The 21941-nt window shown below is 39.8% G+C and overlaps 1 long non-coding RNA gene across 1 annotated transcript in view; it reads right to left on the reverse strand.

The window, feature by feature from the left end:
• Positions 1-471: 471 nt before the first annotated feature.
• Positions 472-21941, reverse strand: part of LOC112961944 — a 29165-nt gene continuing 7695 nt past the window's right edge. The window contains exons 3-8 of the long non-coding RNA XR_003252170.1: positions 9539-9693; positions 8042-8061; positions 7142-7205; positions 6764-6839; positions 2009-2150; positions 472-572 (exon numbers count right to left, since the gene is read on the reverse strand). This is a non-coding gene — a long non-coding RNA (uncharacterized LOC112961944). The remainder of the gene's footprint in view (positions 573-2008; positions 2151-6763; positions 6840-7141; positions 7206-8041; positions 8062-9538; positions 9694-21941) is intronic.

The raw sequence follows: 21941 nt of genomic DNA on the forward strand, positions 1-21941 counted from the left end.
AGTTCTTAGCTCATTTGGCAAACAAGGGTTAGGACAGACTTTTGTTTTGTTTTGAAATCTTGACATTTTGAAGGCTCCTAGCTTGATTTGCACCTAGCAGCCTTATGATGGATAATGCTAAGATTTTTTTGGACCATGAAATTTTCTTCTGCGCTAATTTATAACAGAAACCATGTAAATATTAAAGGATTGATTACTACTCCTAGACTTTGGCTCCATGGTTGAAACTACAGACTATTAAGCCTGTTACCTGAAAGCCACGTTTCCTTACCCTAAATAGAGTATCACTCAGAGAAGCCACGCTGAGAAGAATTTTGGGTTTCTGGTGTATATTAAACACTACTCATTGTTATGAAGGGTTGTTGGCAAAATTGAGCCCTTGGTGATCATATGTCTTTTCCCAAACTATATCTTAACTTCCATAAATAACTGATGAGGTGGAATCTCCTTTTGCACCTCAGTGTTGTGCTCTTTTATTATAAGAAAAATATCTTTTGTACTGTAATAACATCACCTGCCACTATAAAATAAAGAGTATTCACTTCTCCCCCATCTCTTCCTGAACCAAGCACCTAAAATAGAGAAGATAAACAAAAGTCAAAGAAGATAAAAAATATCAATAAAGTTACACTGGTAAATTGAAATATTTACTACCATGGGGGGAAAACCTTTAATTAAAATAAAAATACCTAAGATAGTGTCAGGCAGTGCGACAATGAAGATGTCATTACTAAATAGGACTCTTCGGTCCCTTAGCTGTCAATAATTAATACATTATTTACACTTGCACATTCCCATTTCCCAGCTTTCAAGATTTCATTTACACTCTGATCCTTTGCTCAGCAGCAAATTTAACATCATTGTGACCTTCTTCTGCCTGACACTGTACACCTATCAAACTGAGAGAGAGAATAGCATCTAATATGTGCATTTATTAAAGCAGAAAGCTTCAGTTACAGGAAGAAGTGACAAATGCCAGTGTTTGCCACAGCAAACTGGAAGAGAAACAAATTGCTCCCAAAGAAAAATCAATTAAGAAGCCACCTTAATAATACTGTTTGTGGGAGCCTCAACATTTGCATGTTTTAGGGAAATATAGCTGAAGTGTTTCTAATTAAAACCCTAAGGAATTAGCAAACTTACAAAAGCCATACCACAAACTGCAGACAACCTTATGTTATAGATACACCATTTTGACTATGTGAAATTAAAATATTCTGTTGGGTTGAAACGGCATTTTTCTCATGATGCAGAGGAGATGCATCCATTATATATTCCCAGGAGAAACAATGTCAGATGGTCATATGAGATGTAAATTGCTGTTGCATCACAGTGTATATAAATGTGCATATTTATTTAGTATAAGAATATGCAAACTATCAGCATAAAATTTAACATATGTTAAAACTGTGTGCTGTAAGCAAGGATTGCCAGAACATAGCTAACTGTGGTAATCCTTTTGAAGTCAGTGAGAATTTTCATATTAGAGGTAATTTTTCTGTTTCAAAACACAAGTATTATGGACCTATATTGGCCCACTGGGGACAGACCCTGGATGATCTTGATGTGGGAAATCTTTCACAGAAATTTGGCTCTCAGGCTCTCAAGGAATTTTCCTCTTGACTTCAGCAGATTTTGGAGCATGTCCTCAGTGCAGTCAGAAAGTATCAAGAGTAAGAAGAGCAATAGTCCTTGTCCAAAAAAGGACATAACCCAAGATATTTTTCAACATGCTGGCATTACGCTGAACCATTAAACAAACCCCAAAGAAGTTACATTGTCTTTTTCAACTGTGTAAGATTTATGGTCATCATCTAGGAAACCCTCTTTCACATCTGTAGCAATCTAATGCTCTCTCAATTGCTCACGACTTTTCAGAAAGAGCCTGTATTCTCCTAGCCAAACAGGCCCTTACTGTGGTTGAAGGTTGCCCGAACATCACAACATCTGCGTTATGTTAGGCAGAACAGACGATTCGTACAGCGTCACAGCTCAGGGTTAACCATACCATTGACTCTCTGGGTGTCTCTGAGCACCTCTGCTGAGTGATCATGCCAGGTCTTGCACTTCTCTTTGGTGGCGATGGCATCCTTGTCAATCATATGGAGGCCTGACTGGATTTGGCACTCTCAGAAGTTTCCTCTCAGGAGCTGTAATCAGAGGGAAAACACAGAGATGCTGGACAGCTTCTACAAAACAAAGCACCATCTGTTTATCCAACAGGAACACACCGGTCAGAGGCAGGAAGGGTCGAAGTGACGGGATCACATTGTCTGAAACAAGGTTCAGCTTTCCCGCTGCTTTCAGGCACTGCCGACACAGAAACCCACTTGAGACTAACTTAACTCTTAGTTAAGCTATGTTAGGCTATGCAGAAGCAACACAATAACCAGTCCAACAATGTCATAACCTCTAACTCATAAACTATAATTCTCATGAACTGCCATTACAATGATAACCAGCTTCCATTTTCTTCGTGTATAGTCAGCACTCGCACATTTTTGTCAAAGCTATGTAAAGCAAGGAGGTCTGCCTTAAAGACGTTAATATAACCACTCTGAGGTTAATACCACATCAATTCATTTCCCATTCCAGTATATACTGACTCCTATTTCTACTGCCCTGTCTCCTCTTTGTCATCTGCTGGTGATCTCCAGTTGGCACTGGAGTGAGTACATGTTGTTATTGCACACTTGGCGCCTGCTGCATCCTACTGTCCCCCTCTTCAAAACCAGTTTGAGTCTAACTCTGATTATTACAACACCATAAAGATTAGTTAATACTCAACAAAAAGGAGCTCATACATTATTTTGCACACTGAGAAATTAGTATCATTTACTGCAAATAAAAATTTGCAGGATGAATTCTTGCATGCCAGTTCTTAGCAAGGAGCACAATATATTGGTTGAATTGTGTTTTCTTGTTAGCAATAGAGATTTTATAGCAGAAGCCCTGGCACAATCTTTATGATGGAAGAGCAAACAGTACTGCATCCACTCTGCCATAAAAAGTAATAATTTCTGGAAGACTACAGCAGAGCAAAAATTCCAGGCTGTGGACTGGATTCAAACTGGTGAGTACCCAAAATGTGTCCAAATGCCACCCAGTTGCAGCAAGATCTGTTCTGAATTCCTGAGCTATTACATGGATATAGTGTTTATGAGACATGCCGGATTGATGGCATCTGCATGCAGATTCTTTTTTCCTTGCCATACAACAAGTACACATGGAAACCAGACTGTAAATTTGCCTCCCCTGTCCGTTTCTGTAAATTACTGCTTGACAAGTGATGGGCTAGCTTTAATGGCATAAGAAAATAATTTGTTCTCTCAGCTAATTGTTCTTCATGCCTATTTACTCTCATTTTGATCATTATCAAGTTATGAGTTTTGTAATGCAAATCATTTGGAAAAAAAATGTTAACTGATGGATTACAATAAGGGGAAAGTTTAGCTCTTCTTTCACCACTGTGCACTCTTGCTTTGGTTTCTCAAATGATGACCTAAAAATCAGCCAGACAAGAAAGCAACCAGCAGAGCCTGTGTCTGACTAGAAAGCCCCTTTGTCTTCCACCTTTCCTGTCAAGAAGTTAGGCATGCACAACGTGTGGTAGGAAAAAATCAGATGCAGTGTTTACTTCTACGATGGCAAAATCATCCATAACCCATTTTCTCCAGAATTTATTTGTCAAAGGTGAGAGACTGAAAAGCATAAGATAACCAGCCCTGCAACTTCTCAAGTTCTCATTCCCATATGGACAAAAAAGAACAGACCAGAAGAGTTATAGGTGTTGGGGTTTTTTTTTTTGTTTGTTTTTGTTTTGTTTGTTTTGTTTTTAAATCATCAGCATTTTCATCACCAGTCCCAAAATCTCCAGCCTTCTCCATGCAATGAGGAGGACCTGTCTACTCTCTGTTCTTCCTGCCTCCTACACATTTTTATTTTTCACAGGTGCACACAGAGGAAACCCTGCAATTTCAGAGACTGGCCCAAGCCAGTCCATACAAACACACCTCCAGAATGGGGCAGCAAGACCATCCTTTGGGTTTTGTCTCAAAGAGGCGAATGGCAGAACTGAGAGCACAGCCTTTGCAGGTCAGCTCACCTTCTCACACCACTCTGGGCTCTCTCCACTAGGATGGCAAGGGCATGATAAGTGCTGGCCATCAGGTTTGCTGAGGGCTGACATCAGCGGAAGGAGCACAGTCTTGTGGTGCTACCGTTAGACTGCTGTGCCAAAGGGTGAGTTAATACAGTGACACGACAGCATTGCTAATCAGCCTTAGGCTCCAACCAACCCTCAGATTCTTAGGCTCAAAATAGGAGATAAGACCCCCGAGGACGTAGGTCTGACTAGCTCTGTTTCTATTTCATACTGATATTTCCAACCAGTTCTGTTTCTGTTACAGCGTTACATTTTGGGTACTCACCAGTTTGAATTCAGTCCACGGCCTGGAATTTTTACTCTGCTGTAGTCTTCCAGAAATTATTACTTTTTATGGCAGAGTGGATGCAATACTGTTTGCTCTTCCATCATAAAGTCACAGATGACTTCATGGTGTTATTTGGAGGAGAAATTCAGTAATATGTGAGAAGTACTGAGAAGGAAGGGGTGCAAGGACCATACAATCAGGACAAAGTATGACTGAAAGAAGTAAAAGACAGGAATGAAGGAGTCATTTGAAAAAGGGAGGAAAACAAACCATTGATGAAAACAGAAAGACTAAGGAAACTAGAGGTAGGAACGGGAGAGGGTGACCAGGAGGCAACGGACAGTCAGGCCGACAACCTGCTCTTATGACGGGCCCGAGAGCCGTGAGCCAGCGCTGACAAAGCYCCACGAGTGCAGCTCTGAGCGTGTCCTGGTGACTTCCGGAGACAGGGCTGGATATGTTAACTCAAGATCAGTGCCTTCCTAACATGGCTACATTACTGTGATTTCCAGACTGAAGGTTGCTAGCTCAGAGCATGGGTTGGCTGCACGCATGGCAATTTTTTGCTTCTGTTCACACAGAATACACAAATGCATCCTCATACTAACTGTAAAAATACAAAGTCATTATAAAAGAGAGGTGGCACAAAAATACCACAATGAAGTGCACACATACACATATACAGTTTTATACGTTTAATTAAGTAGAGATGTAAACAGATAAAACTAGTAAGAGAGAAGGTATATTAATGCCCTTCACCATAGCACAGGACTTTTTGATTTTTTTTATCTTGTGTCTCAAAGATAAGAGGAGACAGAACCAACGTTGGTTTTATATGGTCAGGCTTGCTGGTTTTGCTCGTTTTGGATCATAGCTGCTGACACATTAGAAAAATACAATTTGGCTGTGTCAGCCCACACTGCGTGCAGGTCTGTTGTGTGCGGGTGGGTGTGGAGAAGGATCACAACGCAAAATGTGAACTGTGTGTAAAACCCCCGTAACTTACCCTCTGGAAGGGGAGGGTATGTAAATTACATTAAAGCCCTTACTCTTGTTTGCTGATAAATTTATAGACATTAGCATCAAGGTAGCAATCAGGAATTCATCAGCTTTACTTTTTTATACCCTGTTAGTCTCTGATAACTTCTCTCTTCAAGTGACATACTGTAACATTGTGCAATATTAAATGATATGCACAAATAAGTACCTAATGGTAGATTTAAAGATGTTGCAGCAGTCCAAGTTCTTTCATTTTCCTGATTATAACGGCATTTGCATAATGTATGAATTCAAACATTATTGCTGTTAAATAATGCATAAATATTCTCCCATGCTGAAATACATCTATTTCCTCTCCATGAATTATTTTGAATGTATCATTCAGTTGTTGTTCTATTTAAAAATGTAGTTAGAACTTTGCATATATCAGTATTATGACTGGAAGAAGTATCATCACAAGTAGTTGGCTAACACTCCAAACTGTAAATGAAGTATACATTATTAAATGGGCCATCTACTTCCTTCTTCAGAAAGCATTATCACCAGAATACAATATTGAGTATTCCTGAAATGTCAGAAAGAAATGCAGGTACATACTTGATTATCTGCCAGGTCTTAGAAAAGAAAAAAATAACATTTTGTTCCCCAGCCTGAAGGGAATATGAACATGGTCATATACAAAAAAAGAGATAAATCTGTAAGAGGTGATTGTGTGAGTCCTTGAATAGCTCTTTGTGAAACTAAGCACCATCAACACCCATTGACTTCCAAACCCATATCCCCCAGATGATGGACCCTTTTATTTATATTTGATTTTATAAAATGTGCCATCTAACAAACTCTTAGATAAATCCTGTCAACACTGTCACAGAAGTCAGTTACATCAATGACAGATGACAGGATGAATAAAAGGACTTCAGGATTCAAGCATCTAAACTTGAGTACAAAAAATTTTAACTCAGTGAACAACATTTAACAATAAAAATGTCAAAATGGAAATAACATAGAACCTAGGTCCCTCCTGGGTCTATAGTCCAGCTTCAATGGTCAAAGAAACTGAAGAAGCTCATATAACCCCAAGGACTCATCAATATCTTATACGTTTACTTACAAATGTGCAAAAGTACAGGTTTGCCTACCTCACCCTAGTGCCTTTTTCCCCTGCTTATGCTACTGTAACATCTTTCTTATGAAATATCTTCTTTTTGCAATTGGAGTATTTAAAGTAAGATTTAAGTATCAACTTCTAATTGTACTGCCTCAACTCCCCCCGCCACTCCCAAAACTGGTTACTTTTTTTTTTTTTTTTTTTGGAATTACTTTTTACTTACCATGTAGACATGACTTAGTGTTTCAATTTGGATCCTCACTTGCTGGGTTCTCTTGTCTCAGTCAATTTTCCATTTGCTGAAGGAAATAATCACGTCTCCAATAAACATCATCTTTTTTAAAAGTGTGCCATCTTTTATGATTTGTCATTATAATGCTAAAAAGTGTCTGTTCCATCAGTGCCATCACCATTACTTTAGCCATATAAACCCCCATACATATATATACACACATGTGCAAAGAGACTATTTACTTTGTCAAACAGATTTTCTGCCACCGCTCCTCCCTTTTTTCCCTTACTGCTGTTGATGGTATAGTGGAAATGCACTTTTAAAACCTAATAAACAGATCCAGTGATAAAACGAACACATTTTACTTACACTTATTTGAAGTGATTCTGCATAAACTGAGGAACATTCTGAAATGGATTTGATCAACTTGAAACTATTGAAAGTAAAACACAGAAAACATCTCACCTCATTCTTAAATTCAATATACTTGCTAACCCAAATAAAATGGACTGTGAAAAAGCCTGCTGGTTTCTAATGCATAGACATCTCTAAAAAATAGTTGCTGCACAAATGCAGCATAAACAAAATCTCTGATTTACAAAACTGACTATTCCTCCATGTCATCAGCATATAGTCAAAATACACCAGTTTTACTTAGCAAAGGTGTTGCTATTTTTGGAGCTGAGCTGGGATAGGAAACGATCCCACATGAAAGAATGCTTAATACTCACTCTAATACTGCCTAGTTAGGCTTTCCTTAACTTTCCCTTGAATTTTGATTATTTTCTTCCTACAGAGGTTTTCCAAATCACTTCACACCCAGAATTTGTAGTACTGTGGCAAAGTCCCCTGGGTGGTCTGTGCATAGAAACTCTCAGGTAACTGAATATTTGGTTAACTTTGCTCAGACCATCAATGACCACAGTGAGTGGTGATTTTTCAAATCCAGTCATAGCATCTAGATCACTTTTTCTTGGGAAGAAATATCCACAAGATGCAGCTAAGCTGGGACAGTTTTTTTTTGTTGTTGTTTTTTGTTTTTAAATCAGCTTGAACAGGTTTAATCATGCGGATTCCCAATTTACAATTAGAGAAAGGCTGAAAAGACAAACCGGCTGCCAAGAACAAAACTATCCTACATGGTATCTGTTGCATTTCAGGAATTTTCATAAGTCACAAAGAAAGGACTAAACAGGTGGAAAGAAACACACTCTAGTTAAAAACACCTTTGTTTAATTCACAAATGAATTAACGAAGTATGAAACTCACCTCATTATCTTGTGGATATGCTGTCAGGAACAGAGGGTGTATAGTTTATAACAGTGACAAAAAAGAGCGGTGGTGCACATATGAAACTCTACTTCCCATGGGTCCCTTGCTTTGATTTCTGCCTTTAATACTGATAAGAAGTGACAGTAGTTGGATAAAACAATCAAAATTGGAGTTGAAGAGCTTATAAACCCCCTGGCACTTCAATAAACCAAAAGCCAATACAAACCTTAGAAAAAAAAATCATATCCATTTTGACTCTGAATGGCCACATGGAGCAGAACTGACACACATTCAGAGGGCTAAAAGTTACATCCTGATCTATTTTACTCTCATTTCATAAATTTTAAATAAAAAATAAATGCTAAATCTTACATRGAGAACTAAAATCTTTTATAATCTTTTAGACAGTTGCTGCCAGTTCTCAAGAGAGCTTTATGCCTGCTGCTAAATGTCTACAAATCAATATTTAATATTTTGGAAGATGAAGTCTTAATTATCCATCTCCCCTTTAAGCATCAAACCCACTTTCAATGAAAATACAACCATTCACTGGCTGATGGATTGGCTGCTGCTTATTAGCACATCTTTTTCTGTAGGTCAGAGAGAGGGACTTCCAATCACATTTCTTGTTTGCTAAAGATAGCATTCATTTCACCTAACTTTACCTATCTAGAAGTTGATCTCAGTTAGTTGCTGAAACTCCTGCGCAGTCACTGGCACCCCCAGTACACAACTCGGCACATCAGATTTAACCACCGCTCCCAGGTCGCAGCTGCCTATTTCTCCCCGCAGATGAGAGGGGGAGCCTAGGCAAGTAGCCTAAACTAGGCATCGAACATTTAAACAGCTAAGACTAAGAGAGGGGGAGATGGACAATTATGAAATCACTAAGGTAAACGTGAAAATAGAGGAGGATTGTCCTTTAACATTTTAATTTAAGTCCAGGCAAATCTTATTGCAGAATATATTTTTCTCATTTTCAAATATAACTATTAAATGTGTACTARATAGTCTGAAGTTACAGAAGACCAGATTTTCAAAGATATTCAGGCAACTAAGAATTCCAGTGTCTTGGCATTTCAACATCCCATAGGCAGCTACTCACATTTAAAATCTTGCTCTGAGTGCTTCTAGGATGAGATTCTCTCACTTTCTATTTAGTGGAAGTTGAGAGAAAGTGCAAGCACAGAATCCAGCAAACTCTGGATCGGGACTCTTTGAAAGTGAGTTACATGACAAACTCTTTTACTTGTAATACCCACTTTTCAGTTTAATATCACCAAACGCAAAGATTTTTAGGAGAGGCCAAAACCAAAGTCCACTGAAATTAATAGAAGCCTTTTAGCTGATTTCTTTGGAATCTGGATAAGCCCTAGGAGCACAAAATCACTGTAAAACTTAAATATATATATTCCAATTAAGTGGAGATTTTGACACTAGAACAATCTGTTCAAATAGAGCTGACAGAAACAAATGGATTTTTCTAATAGATACTTCTATTTTAGAAAGCCTCTTATCTTCTCTGTTGCTCCTTGCACTTGATCCTGTACTGAAATCCTGGATTGGATTTGTGGCATCACATTTATTTCTCCGGCAACTGATTTTGGGTCACAGGCACAAGAACTATGACTTCACTGCAGAAGATGAGTCTGAATCGAAAGGGAGAGAATCCTTTATAAATAAATCAAAAATATCTTTCAATGGTGAATGCAAGGTAGAAAATAAAAAGTCTAATACATACTTTGTAAATACAGGGTTTAGTGTAAAGGCAACTTTTTTGCTCTAGAAAGCCCAAGAATGAGCGTGCTGTACCAGACCAAAGGTTTATGAACACAATATTGCTCCTCTGACAGTGACCAGTATTTGTTCTCAAATGTGTGTGACTATTTCTTGTTATGCAAAGACTTAGTGGAGAGTCTGGCTCTGAGAAAGGAAATCTCAAGTGCCAGTACAAACCGGAGCAGTGACATGAAGAAATCTTAATCCTGTCACTGGCTTTGAATCTTTAGGGTATAAAGCAGCATAGCCATCTCTGTTATTCCAGGCCCACTTTACCCACTGAGCCGCCTGAGGAACACACTAACGCTCTGAACCTATCTCATTTTGAGCAACGTATTTTTATAGTGGAAACCTCTTAAGAAGGTAACATAATGCCCACCAGTGAACCTCAGTTGCAGGTAAGAGGAAACAATAACAGCACTATTTCAGACGACATTACAAGTTGAGATTGGCTATTAGACCCCAGTCCGACCCTTAACCACGTGCTTAATTCAGTCCCTGGCCAGGTGGAGCACCTGCGTAACACTAAACAGCGCTGTGCTTATCCCACGCTTCCCGTGAGCGCCTCCCTTCAGGTCACCCTCCTCCATGACCCAGACCGCTGTGCAGGTCCCGCTTGGCTCACAGCTTTCACTCCTCCCCTGCCCCTTCAAGCAGCCACCTCTCATCCCAGTCCAGCCAGCACTTCGCCTTCAATTTTATTAAAAAACAAAAAACAACACACACTCACTTGGACCACTAGCACAATATTGCGATGGGTCCGGTGCACACTACCCGTCCGGGTGCAGCTCTTGCTTGCCGCCCGCCTCTCCTGCCACGTGCAAACAGGGTGTGGGTGCAAGCACTGCCCAGGCACGGCTGGGCTCTGCAGCAAGTGCGGGGACACGGGAAGCGGGGCGGCGAGCCGCAGTGCTTGGGGAGGAGCCCCATGACAGGCGGTTACCACAGATCCGCAGGCATGGGGTATCCTTTGAAATGATGCTCCCCTTAGCAAGATCTTTCCATGATCAAAAAACCTCCGAGAAGTAACCTCACAGGGGAGCAAGATGGGAGAGTAGGGCCTTCAGGGCATGGTGCCTTCAAAGAAATCACAGAGCAGCCCAGCAGCTTTCAACCTTTCTAGGAAAGGGATGGTTTCTTTAACAGAGTCATGACATGCACACCTTTTCCCTCCTGTCAGCTATGTTTATGGTGGCTTTAGATAAGTGGAGAGTATATACGAGATGTAACACTCTGGCCCTTCTTATTTCTTCGAGCAGTTTTAGTATAGCAGAAGGATTTTTTTTCCACTTTCCTATTTCATCCTTGCATTAATGCATTAAGAGAATTGCATTGCAATATTCAATGAAAATCACAGGTGACAGGAATCAGTGTGGCTCTGTTGACTTCAAGAGCACCATGCTGACTTACTTAAATTTCTGGCCACAAGCTTCTTCAAGTGATTTAGCTCAGTGCATAGAAAATGTCTTCAAAAGATTTTTTTTTCCCCCCTTGGGAATTGTCCTCAATACCATGAGTGCACAGCAGCTGTATCAGTCATTTGGTCCACTAATTAAGAGAACTGGAATGATCAGCTTTAAAGCTTTAATCCCTACCTCTAAAAGAACCTGAATAAATTCTTAACACACAAAGTACAGACAGCAACTTTGTATACAGACATGCCATTCTGGTATAACCCAAAGCATTGTTATGCTTTTTTATGTCTGGGAAGACAGTCATTAATGATTTGATCCTGTCCAGTTCGGGTTTAAAGGAGACTTTCTTTTGGCATGAATAGAAGCAAGATCAAGCCCTTAAATACATGTCTTCCCTAGAGGACCAGGATATGCTGATGTGAGAGATTGCTCCAGCAAGCAGAAAAATGAGCTGGAACTTCTCCTAGTTTTGCTTTGTCCTTTGCATTTTTCATACTCTGTATTGACAGTTTCTAGATGTGCAGCATTCTGTGGCTGGTGATCCTTCCTACGCCTATGTACTTTGCTGTCTACAGCCCTATTAACCTCAGATTTATTAGCTAGTTTGTCAGCCACTTACACTGCCAGCTTCCCAAGAGGCAGACACATCCCTATGTGAAGATGCACCAAAAAGGCAGCAATGGAAAAAAGTACAATCCATCTCACCCCTTTCAACTTTAAGAACACTTTAAGAATGTGCACATTTTACACCTATTCAACCAAGTGCAAGCATAATTTTTTTTAATTCAAGCTTAAAACATATATAGCCAAGTCTAGCATTTATTTTACCTTCAGAAACTATTCTTTTCTTTCCATTTTGTATTGTTTGGGAAGGAAGGAGAAATATATTGACTTATGGAAAAAGACCATAGTGGATCTTGGGTGAGGAAGCAAGATATCAATAATAAAAGAGACTTATCATTCTGTGTGACTGGAGGGAAGCTATAAAATATCTCAAAGGACTATTCATTTGATCTCTTGCTTGAGACTCCATTACAATCACATGCTAAAACGTAAACAGCAGGCACAATATATGGTGTGTGGACCACTGACTGGCTTCATCACCTACCCGAGGAGTAGCTGTGCCCCATGACCGCATCCACATTCTTGAACACCACATTGAAAATTTGGCTTTAAGTGTCAACTTGAGATTGGAAACCAGAACAGCAAGAGTACAGCAAGTGAATCTATGAAATATTTAGACAGGTGCAAACACAAAAGCAGGTTTTTTGGCTCACACAAAATGGGCAATGAAACTTTTCTGAGAGATAATGAACATGCTGTAAGTTTTCTCTGTGTAAATCATCAAACGTTTATTTTTCAGGCATGGTTCTGTAGTTAGGATATAGTTGAAGAATAATCACCATTCTCAAAGGCCTTCAAAACATATTCATCTTCCCGCATGATTTGCTCTGGGGTTAGTTCACCAGGCACCACAATAAAACACTAGTTGGCTCAAAGTTGCTGAGCCTATTGTAAACAAAACTTTCTTGTGTTTTCCCCCGGTTTACATCTTTAACATTTAAAAGAGTAGGGAAGTGGTTTTATATTATCTTGTGAAAAAATTATGAGAATGCATGTAAAACTATGTGAAACTACGGGGAACAGGGAAGCTGCATGGGGAAGGATATACCCAGGCATTTCAGAAACTATAGTGTTGAGCATCTAGTCATCCTATGTTTTATCTATCTATGCTGTCAAGAAGAGGTATTCATTGCATTGAACTTAAGATACACTTGGGACAAACAAAACCTTTCAAATAATTTGGACCAAGTTTAAATAAAAAAAAAAAAAGAGTCAGAGAAAGGTTTTAAGTAGCATGATATAAAAAGCACACACAAAAGCTTAGCAAAAATAAAGTACATGATGGGCTATTAAGTAGTCCATTTTACTTACTGAAAAAGTCTATTATTTATTGAAAAAAGTAAAATGAATAAGAAAGGGAAAGCTAGAAATATTTAAAGTTTGACAGTGGTTTACAATGACTGCAGTTTAACTCTAATGGATCTTTTCTCAACCATACATTTTTTTTAAGCTCAACACAGTTCTTCAAAAAGCATGGGAAAGGAAACTGCAAACATCCTTATACAAAGCAATTTTTTTTTTTTTTAATTATTTCCCTGTGAAGATATTGAATTCACCAAGTCCCCTAAACTGCAGAAAGGTACAAGCCTCTGCAGGTGTGTTTGTAGGTCCAGGGTATCTACAGGTGTCTCAACCACTCCTATGCAGCTTTAGGTTGTATGATACCTATCAATGACTTAGTGTGCACAAATAATAGTCCTCACAAGAAGTTAGTACAGACCGCCTAGCTTAGCGTGCGTTAACACACCCCTATAGAGACTTCTTAACTAAAGGAATAATTTGGAGGACTGTATCAGTTACTGAGCATGCCCATTTACACTCTGTAATGAGTGCTGGAGACAGCCCCATGGGGGAGCCAAACAGGCCTAGTCTTCACCAGCTTTATCAAAAGGGGTAACTTGATTTCTGCACCTAACCAGATCCCACACACGCTTACGCTGGGTCATATTTCCAAGTCAAACTGCTCGGCCCATTGTGGGGCAGGATGGAGGCTACTGACATGCTGAAGTGGGAACTCATTACTGCTAACATGCTGCTGCCGTCTGCCCCGGAGCTGCCTGCCTTCCCTCCAGGCTACGCTAACAAACTCACCGTGGAAAATTTCAGCTAACGCTGCAGTAAATGCGAGCCATAAGATGGGTCTGCTGCAAGCGCAGTCCCAGAACAGGGGACTTTGGCTCCACACCACAAACTCTGCCTCACCAGAGACGGCAAAGATGCTAGTCTGGGTTGAAATTACCATCGGATGAGAAGAGCTTTGTAAGCAGTTTAGTTGCAAAAGCTGTGAAGAAGGGACCAGCGGGTAAGTTGTTCTGACTGTGGAGAATAAAGGTGAAACATTCATTTCTGAGACCACCTCCAGAAACTTGAAGGTGACCTCTGGATGAAAGACTGGAGAACTGTATCTATGAATGTATTTATAAGTAAGGTTTCATGAAACTTTAAAGATAGAAAATCCATGCTGGAAAACACTAATAATACAGTTTCACTAAATAGCTGCTTAAAAAGAGGCAACACAAGCGTTCCAAGTAGGGGGATGTGTGGATAGATATTTTAAAGTACTAATTCTTAAAAGTTACATAGCCCTCTCCCTTTGGGTACAAGAGATAAGGGTTTTGAAAGCCTTCAAATACCAACGTCTGGCCGGTGCTTTTCCCAAGAAGTAGATTAATGTGCAGGCAAAAGGTAAGTCAGTGGGAGTTCTTTGTTATATGGTAGTGTATCCACCCATTCTTTTTCCCTTGTTCTACCTATTCTACACAGGAACTTTTTTGAATGTAATAGCAGTAAATGTAGTTATTTTGACTTGTGCTGTCCATTTATGAGCCCTATTGTAAGATTTTACCACACTGATTGCTAGATAATGAGGTTGTAGTCTAAAAGCATTCTTCACTTCAAAAAAATCAATCATACATTATTAATCCTGCATGTTATTTTCATGGTCAGTGTCAATTACTATGCAAATATATTTTGCCTAAAAACAAACAAATGTACAAATCTTGGTTTTACCAATGTATGTCTAAGCACTTACTATATTTGACATTTGCAGCTATATACTTACAACTGCTTGCTCTTCACTATTGCATTTATTGATTGAAATGCCATTCATTTTGTGGAGATAAAAGAAATGCAGCTTAGCCTGTTTGTTTATTAACAAGTGGCCAAGCAGAAATTTCATTTCATTTAAAAATGCTCAGATATCACTTTCCTCATCTTTGCTTCATATATACACTGTTGAATTTTTTTTWAAAAAAATTATATAATGCTTTCACCTGCTGTTTAGTAGAAGCACTCCTATTAACTTAATGGCTTCTAGAATGTCCTTTGCTAATAGCTATTCAGTTATTTACACAGTTTGCATATGTGTGTATACTGCAATATTAACTTCAAAAAAAATGCACCTCAATAACAGATTAACTGAAGAAAAAAAGTGAAACACAAGGAACTCAGGGATGTTACAGAAATGCAAAATATAGATCTCTACTCTAACCAAACGGTCAGGATGTCTAACTCGAAACCCATCACAATCTCTTTAATCATTTTAAGTAATAAAATGGCTAAATAGGCTTTGTCCCCCTCTAGTGATTGAGAGGATCACTAGATCCTCTCATTGCTAGCAGGTAGTCTCTTATTGCTGCTAGATAACAAAGCAGCCTGAAGTCTAGATTATACGGATTATATCCACTGATGGCCTGTGGTGAAGAGATCATTAAAAAATTATGCCTTTCAAATGTTATGAGAAAACTTCCCTTAAAGTGAAAGTATCACATTGGCAAAGCTTTCCCAGTTGAGAAATAGTCAAGTGTTTTCCTAGTTTTTTTTTTTTCTTCCAATTACCTTTTCCTCTCTCAACAATGCAGGGAATAGAAAATGGGTAAAATAGACAACCTAACTTATTATGTTTTTTCCCTTCAGCTACTAATGGCCCTCTACTAATCCATTAATAATTGTGATAATTATCCTTTTTTTTTCCTCTGGGAATCATGGTAACAGTATGAATTGAATGTTGATGGTGCAAGTGACCTTGCAAACAAGTGCAGGGAGGGTTTCCATGCTTGTAGGATGCTATGAAGATTATATAAGGGTAAAATTTCCAGACAGGCAGTATCATTATGGATACAGAGAAAGATGGGGATGGATATGGTTAGACAAAAGCAGAGAAGCAGAGAGGAGCACAGTCACAAAGGTTCTCAAAGCTGGAGGTGAAACCTGCAACCTGATACTGCAAACACAAAGTTTCAAACCAGGAAATGATTTGGTTGAAGCAATAAAAGCATCTGTATATTTATACAGTGGTAAGATTTTATGTACTTAAAGATGATCAGAGGAAGTGACATTACAGAAATGAAGACAAGTGATAACAAAAGCCAGACCAAGTATGTCTGAAATACCAAAATGTTTAGTTCCCATCAATAGTCTGGTGGAAGAGTCTGCAATAATACCAGGAAATAGAGGAACAAACTTCCAGGGCCCACTTGTATATTAACAGGGGGCAGTAGGATGAAAATGTTGCTGTTATCAAGAGTCTTGTGGAGCTTATTGAATTTTAGTAGATGGTGAGAAATTCAGAATTAGATGTCACTTACAGGATAAGATGCCACATATGCTAGGAGGAGACAAGTGAGGGCAGAAAGCTTGGTTAACAGGGAGTGAGCACAGAACTGATGTTTAAAGCCATATGAAATACATTTGTTCAATAGTAAGACGTTAAAAGAGCGGGGTCATGAACAAAGCCCTATGGACAACACATAAGGACTGGAAAAAAAGAGAAGAAGGACTCATTGAAGGCTGTTCTGTTTCTCTAAGTCAAATCATAAAATACCTGGAGCAAGAACCATGACTTGCTTGACTGTCCAAATACATAACCATCAGTCACACCACGTGCATCCTGTGTGGAGAGAGGCAGGCAGGGATCTGCACTGTGTCGAATGCACTAGCGTCCTCTCCAGCACAGCAGCACCAGTCAATATTTAAAGGACTGCGATACTACAAAACCATGGAGGACTTCCTGTCACTTAAAGGCTTTTATTTGAAAATCACCCTGCAAGCTCAGTGTAACCACATTGGAAACCTTTGTTTCTTGGTTTGGTCGCTCCAAGGAATCATGGCAGAGTCTTCCTTTGACCAGGGTCTTCAGAAGCCGTGAGCTACAGAAGGGGCAGGCAAAAGGGGTAGCTCATGGCACGTAAGGAGCACATGAAGTGGCACCTTCTGAAGCTTGCTTGCTTTTACAGAAAAGCATTTTCCTCTTCCCAGCATAATTTAGAAATAAAAGGCAAGCCACATCAGTCATTTCTTTCAACTGAGCAGTAATTACCATTTCCCAAGCAAACACCCCACAGGAGGATTGGGGGCCTGTGGGACGCACAAAGCTGTGTAACCAAGAGCAGTACTTGAGCTTAGGAAGGCTGTCCATGACACGATAGCCTTGTGCACTAACAAATTCAACACCAAGAGTTACTATCAGAAAAGCAAGATGCTGACATCCCTTTTTGACTGCCATGAACTACTAACTTCAAAAGGGGCTCTAGAGTATAGTAGAGTAAATCATACCAAATAAGAATTGTTCTAATGCTAATATTACTTCAAGTTCAGAGGGATGCAGCTACAAACAAAACTGAGTTAGAAATGCATCATGCTGTTTATTTGTGCACACGTAATATTAGCTGTTGCATATTGTTATAAAAGTTATTTCTCACCTGCTTTCTGATGATCAGTTTAACTACAGTGAATGAGACAAATTATTGTCAACCCCCAAGCCTTTGAAAATGAAATGCAATAGTTATTTAAGTTAGCATAAATCCCTTGTGATCCATCCACGATTTATTAGAAGTTTGGAAATGAGTATTGCACATTTCCTTCCCCCATTTGCTATCTTCTGCCAGCTGTGTAAGGACTCAATAAAAAAGCCATCCATCCTCTTTTGTCAACCAATAGTTCTCTAGTCTCAAGCTATAAATGAACAGCACAATAAATTAAATGTTTGACAGGGAAGATGTATGGGTTTGCAACAGTGTTTGATCTATGCTTTAAAGGATAAAACACTGAAACATATAGCTCAAGTTTAGGTATTGATTACTAGAAAAAAAATGTTTTTAAATAAAAATTATACAACATATCTCTCTTTACCCAACCTTGGAAATTATTCTAATTCACAATCAAAAGAAACAGTAAGAAAGTAAAATGAAGTCATCAAAAAATAATGGCAGCAAACTCAGTTTGGTACTTCAAACACAAAGGCAACTCTTCATGATTAAAAAAAAGGATATTGATAACTGAAGTTAAAAAGAAGTTTCTGGAAAATATGGAGCAAAGGATAGAATTTCTCTCATCTAGCTGTCTAAAAGCACAAAATTAAATGAGGATCAATGGAGAAAAATAGTTTCTGCCAGAGATGACTTACCCCTATCTCTACTAGAAACACAGGTCAAACTGTCCTGCTGAGCTGCTTATCTCTGACAACTAATTTTGAGCCTAAGCTAGATGACTGGTTCAGATGTGATGTCTAAAATTTAGGCAGCTAAATTTAGGTGAGATGAATCATACAGAACAGCCTTTCTAGCTGCCATTAAAATCAATAGGAAGACAAGTTTTATTTCAGTGATGCACTATGAATGGCAAGACTGGCCATCATAACAATTCAAATGTTCATGTGACCATCATGCTGCTACATGGATGACCAAAAACTTTAAGTACTGAGCAGATTGAAATATTCAAGGCTGCCTCTAACCCAGATTACCTAAAGCACAGCTTTAGGTATTTATCATCTGGGATAAACAGCAGCCCATGAGACCACTGATGTGGGCAATCTTACTGTGTTGCTAGAATGGTTTTCAGATAAGAAAAGCCAGGAAACTGTTTTTCACCATTAAAATCAGTAGAGCTGTAGAACCCCACCTGCAGAGACACCTATGTCCCTAGGGGACATATGGAGCTGCCGAGTGTTGCAGCACAGCTCTGCAAATAAGAAACATCAATATATACAACGGTTAAGAGAGAGGTGTCAATAGATGGCACTCAAGAATGAGCTATAGTTTCATGAAATCAGAAAAACGCATGCATTGCAGTACTCTGTCAGCCTTTAGGTGGACTTTAACACTACCAAAAAATATCCAGCTCTGTGTTTTAATGTCCTAGGGTAGGCAGACTCCAGACTGAGTGTAATGTCCTTGTCAGTGAGCATCAGCAAGCCCAAATTAACCCAAGACCACATCTGCACAAGGCATAACTACCCCCCCTCCCATCCCCAACAGGGCAGCACAGGGATGTCTTCTGTAGATAAGTCTGTTATGAAACATATTCTGTTCTTTCCATGTCCATTTTTTCTTGACATACGAACTTTCAGCATCCAGTGCTGCATGAAATAACTGCAATTTTCCTTCAAGCACCTATTAACAGTGATGAGCTGACAGATGGGAAGCACATGATCAGCCCACTCAACTTTCTACATACCTGCCAAAACGATGCTACAGAATAAAACCTGCCCTCGTCTGTCTTTATTTTGGGGGAAAGCTAGTGTGAAAACTTTTAAAACATCTGTAAAGTAATAGGAGAATTAGTAGCAAATGATTTGTGAGATGTCAGCCTGACATTTGTTTCAGATAGTACCTAAATAATGAAGTTTACAGGGAAGTAGATGTTTTCTGCTATTTAAAGTTTATGCAAAACATTTTTAAAAACTTCCCTCCACCAGTAAGTCACTAATCTGTCCGTGGGAGGTAATTTCAGAGTACTTCCCACACAAAGATTACAGGCCCATCTCTCTACTGGAAACTTTAGGCTCCCCTTTCTTTAGCATGGTCTTTTTGTAAAAGGAAATACAGAAGGCTCAGTAATCCTATGTTTAAAAACAGCTTTTTAATCAGTTTAGTTATCAGACTGGAAGGAATAGTAGAGAAAGAAAGTTTCAGCCCAAGTTAACTTCTCTACCAATCACACTGTGAAAGGAGCCATTCTCCCACTTCTAGTGAGTTATCCCTGAGAAACTCCCTCCTAACACCAAGGAAAACACTGAACTTGAGCAGAGCAAGAAAGCATGTCCAAGTGCTTTGGGTCAGGATAACCACAACCTCATGTTTTGCACAGTATTTATAACTGCATTACTGATGTGAAACAAATTCAGATCCTGCAATAGAATTTAATGCCCATGGGACACTGCTGTAAGTGATGAAGGAAATAAAAAGTCACTTAGGGGAGGGAGAATCATTCCTCTAGTTTTCTTTCTTCCAACATAATGCCCAGTCCGTTGGCATACATATATAAACCTATCTGCACTAGGGTTTTGTACCAGCCTTTAGGCCGGAAGTTATGGTTTTGGTAGGGACCCCTCTCAAGTGCAATGAACTCCTTTTACATTCAGGCAATCAGCATTCAAGCCTTTACCCAAACTCAGCCAGACACGTGTCGTGCCGCAGCCCTTGCAGTGCCCCACACTGAACGCTCACCAGCTTGGTGTATTGGTAGCCCTTTGCTATGGCAAACAGCAGTTTTCCTAGGCTTGCCTCCACCTCCTCTTCTGACAAGAGACTGGACAAGTCTGCAGTCCTGCCTCTCTCGCTGGCCGCTGTAGCAAACATCCTGTTCAGGTGAGATTTAGGGTCAGGCTTTCGGCTGGGTTACATGGGCTTACCGAGTTGTGCGTCATTGACAAGCAAGGGAGTGCCATACCAAATACAAATTAAAGTATGCTGCCTTACAGCTCGGTGCAAATCACACTACGGATATAATCATACCACCTTTAAACAGGCAAGATAGGTGCTATGTACAGTTTAGTCGCAGCACACCAGAGCAGTAAGTTAGTTCTCCGTGTAGCCTGTGCCACTGGAGCTGAACGCTCACCTGGGTATCCTGACACTGCACCTCAGACCGCGGCGTGGAAACCCTGACGCGTGCTCACTCCAGGTTCACCACTGCATCATTTCTGCTGTCACCCTGCATTAGCATCAATAATTATTATTCTAAAGTCATTTCAGTCAGAAAGCACTGATGTACCAGCAACAAAATACACGAATCCACCAGAGCAATGGTTCTCTCAAYGCCCGAAAGGGTACTTTGTGAAAGAATTTCTCAGCTATCGTCACCTGTTGAACTGGGCTCCCACGTCTGGAAGCACACAGGTCTTTGCTGATACTGATCGCAGCCAACACTAGCCATTCCCGTCTCGCAGCCAGGTAGCAACAGAGGAGACACTCATTTCTCCCCCAGTTTGTTCACTGCCCCGCCACTCATGCCCTTGTTCTAAACTTGACATAGATACAACGTTTGCCAGAAGGCCCTACTCTCACAAAAAGAAATCACAGGCCTGAGGAACAACTTCTAGACTCAGGCATTTATTCTGTAGTGCCTGTATGGCCTCAAACAAGTTTGTTGCTCATTTTTCAGGGTTTCTAGGGCATCTGATGGCCTTAAAACACAAAAGTAAGGCTGAAGTTTTGAATGACTTTCATCCAAAGTGCTCAGACAGCTGACAATTAAGATGCATCAAAAGTGTTCCAGAAAACCCAATGACAATTGCTTTTACGTTTGTTATTGGAAACAGTTTTTTAAACGGTAGCTGGCTCTCTCTTTAGGTGAGCATTCTCCTTTTATCCTTGTAGGAACATGCAGTTCGTAATTCACGTATTCATCAGAAAGCTGCAGCCCTGTTTGGAAGGTGGCCAGGGGTCTGCTGAACGCCAGTGCTGGGCTTCAGTAGTTTGCTTGACAGGCAAGAAGGTGAACAGTAAATAGGATGTATGTAACAAGAATGGGAACTGTGAGATTCCTGAGATAAAAGGGAGAAGATGCGGTGTTTGCTGAAATCCAGAAGACCATTGCAAGCTACTGTAGGCAAAAAATGGGCACGTAACTGTTTTGACTGTTAGTCAAGCCAGAAGGGAAGGCACTGTCTTGCAAGAACAAAGGAGTAAGCAGAAATTCAGTTTACAAATATTTTCAAATTGGCATTTTTCCCAGCAATTCTGAGTTTTCTTGTGTGGCAGCTTGATAGCACTAGCAATGCTATACTCGGCACAGCTTTCCTGAGGGACATCAGTTCTCCCTTTCTCCCCCCATAGCTGTGTCTCCTTCTTCCCTGCAGT

This window comes from Apteryx rowi, unplaced genomic scaffold (genome assembly GCF_003343035.1).
Source record: "Apteryx rowi isolate R43461 unplaced genomic scaffold, aptRow1 scaffold_14, whole genome shotgun sequence".
Lineage (NCBI taxonomy): Eukaryota > Metazoa > Chordata > Aves > Apterygiformes > Apterygidae > Apteryx > Apteryx rowi.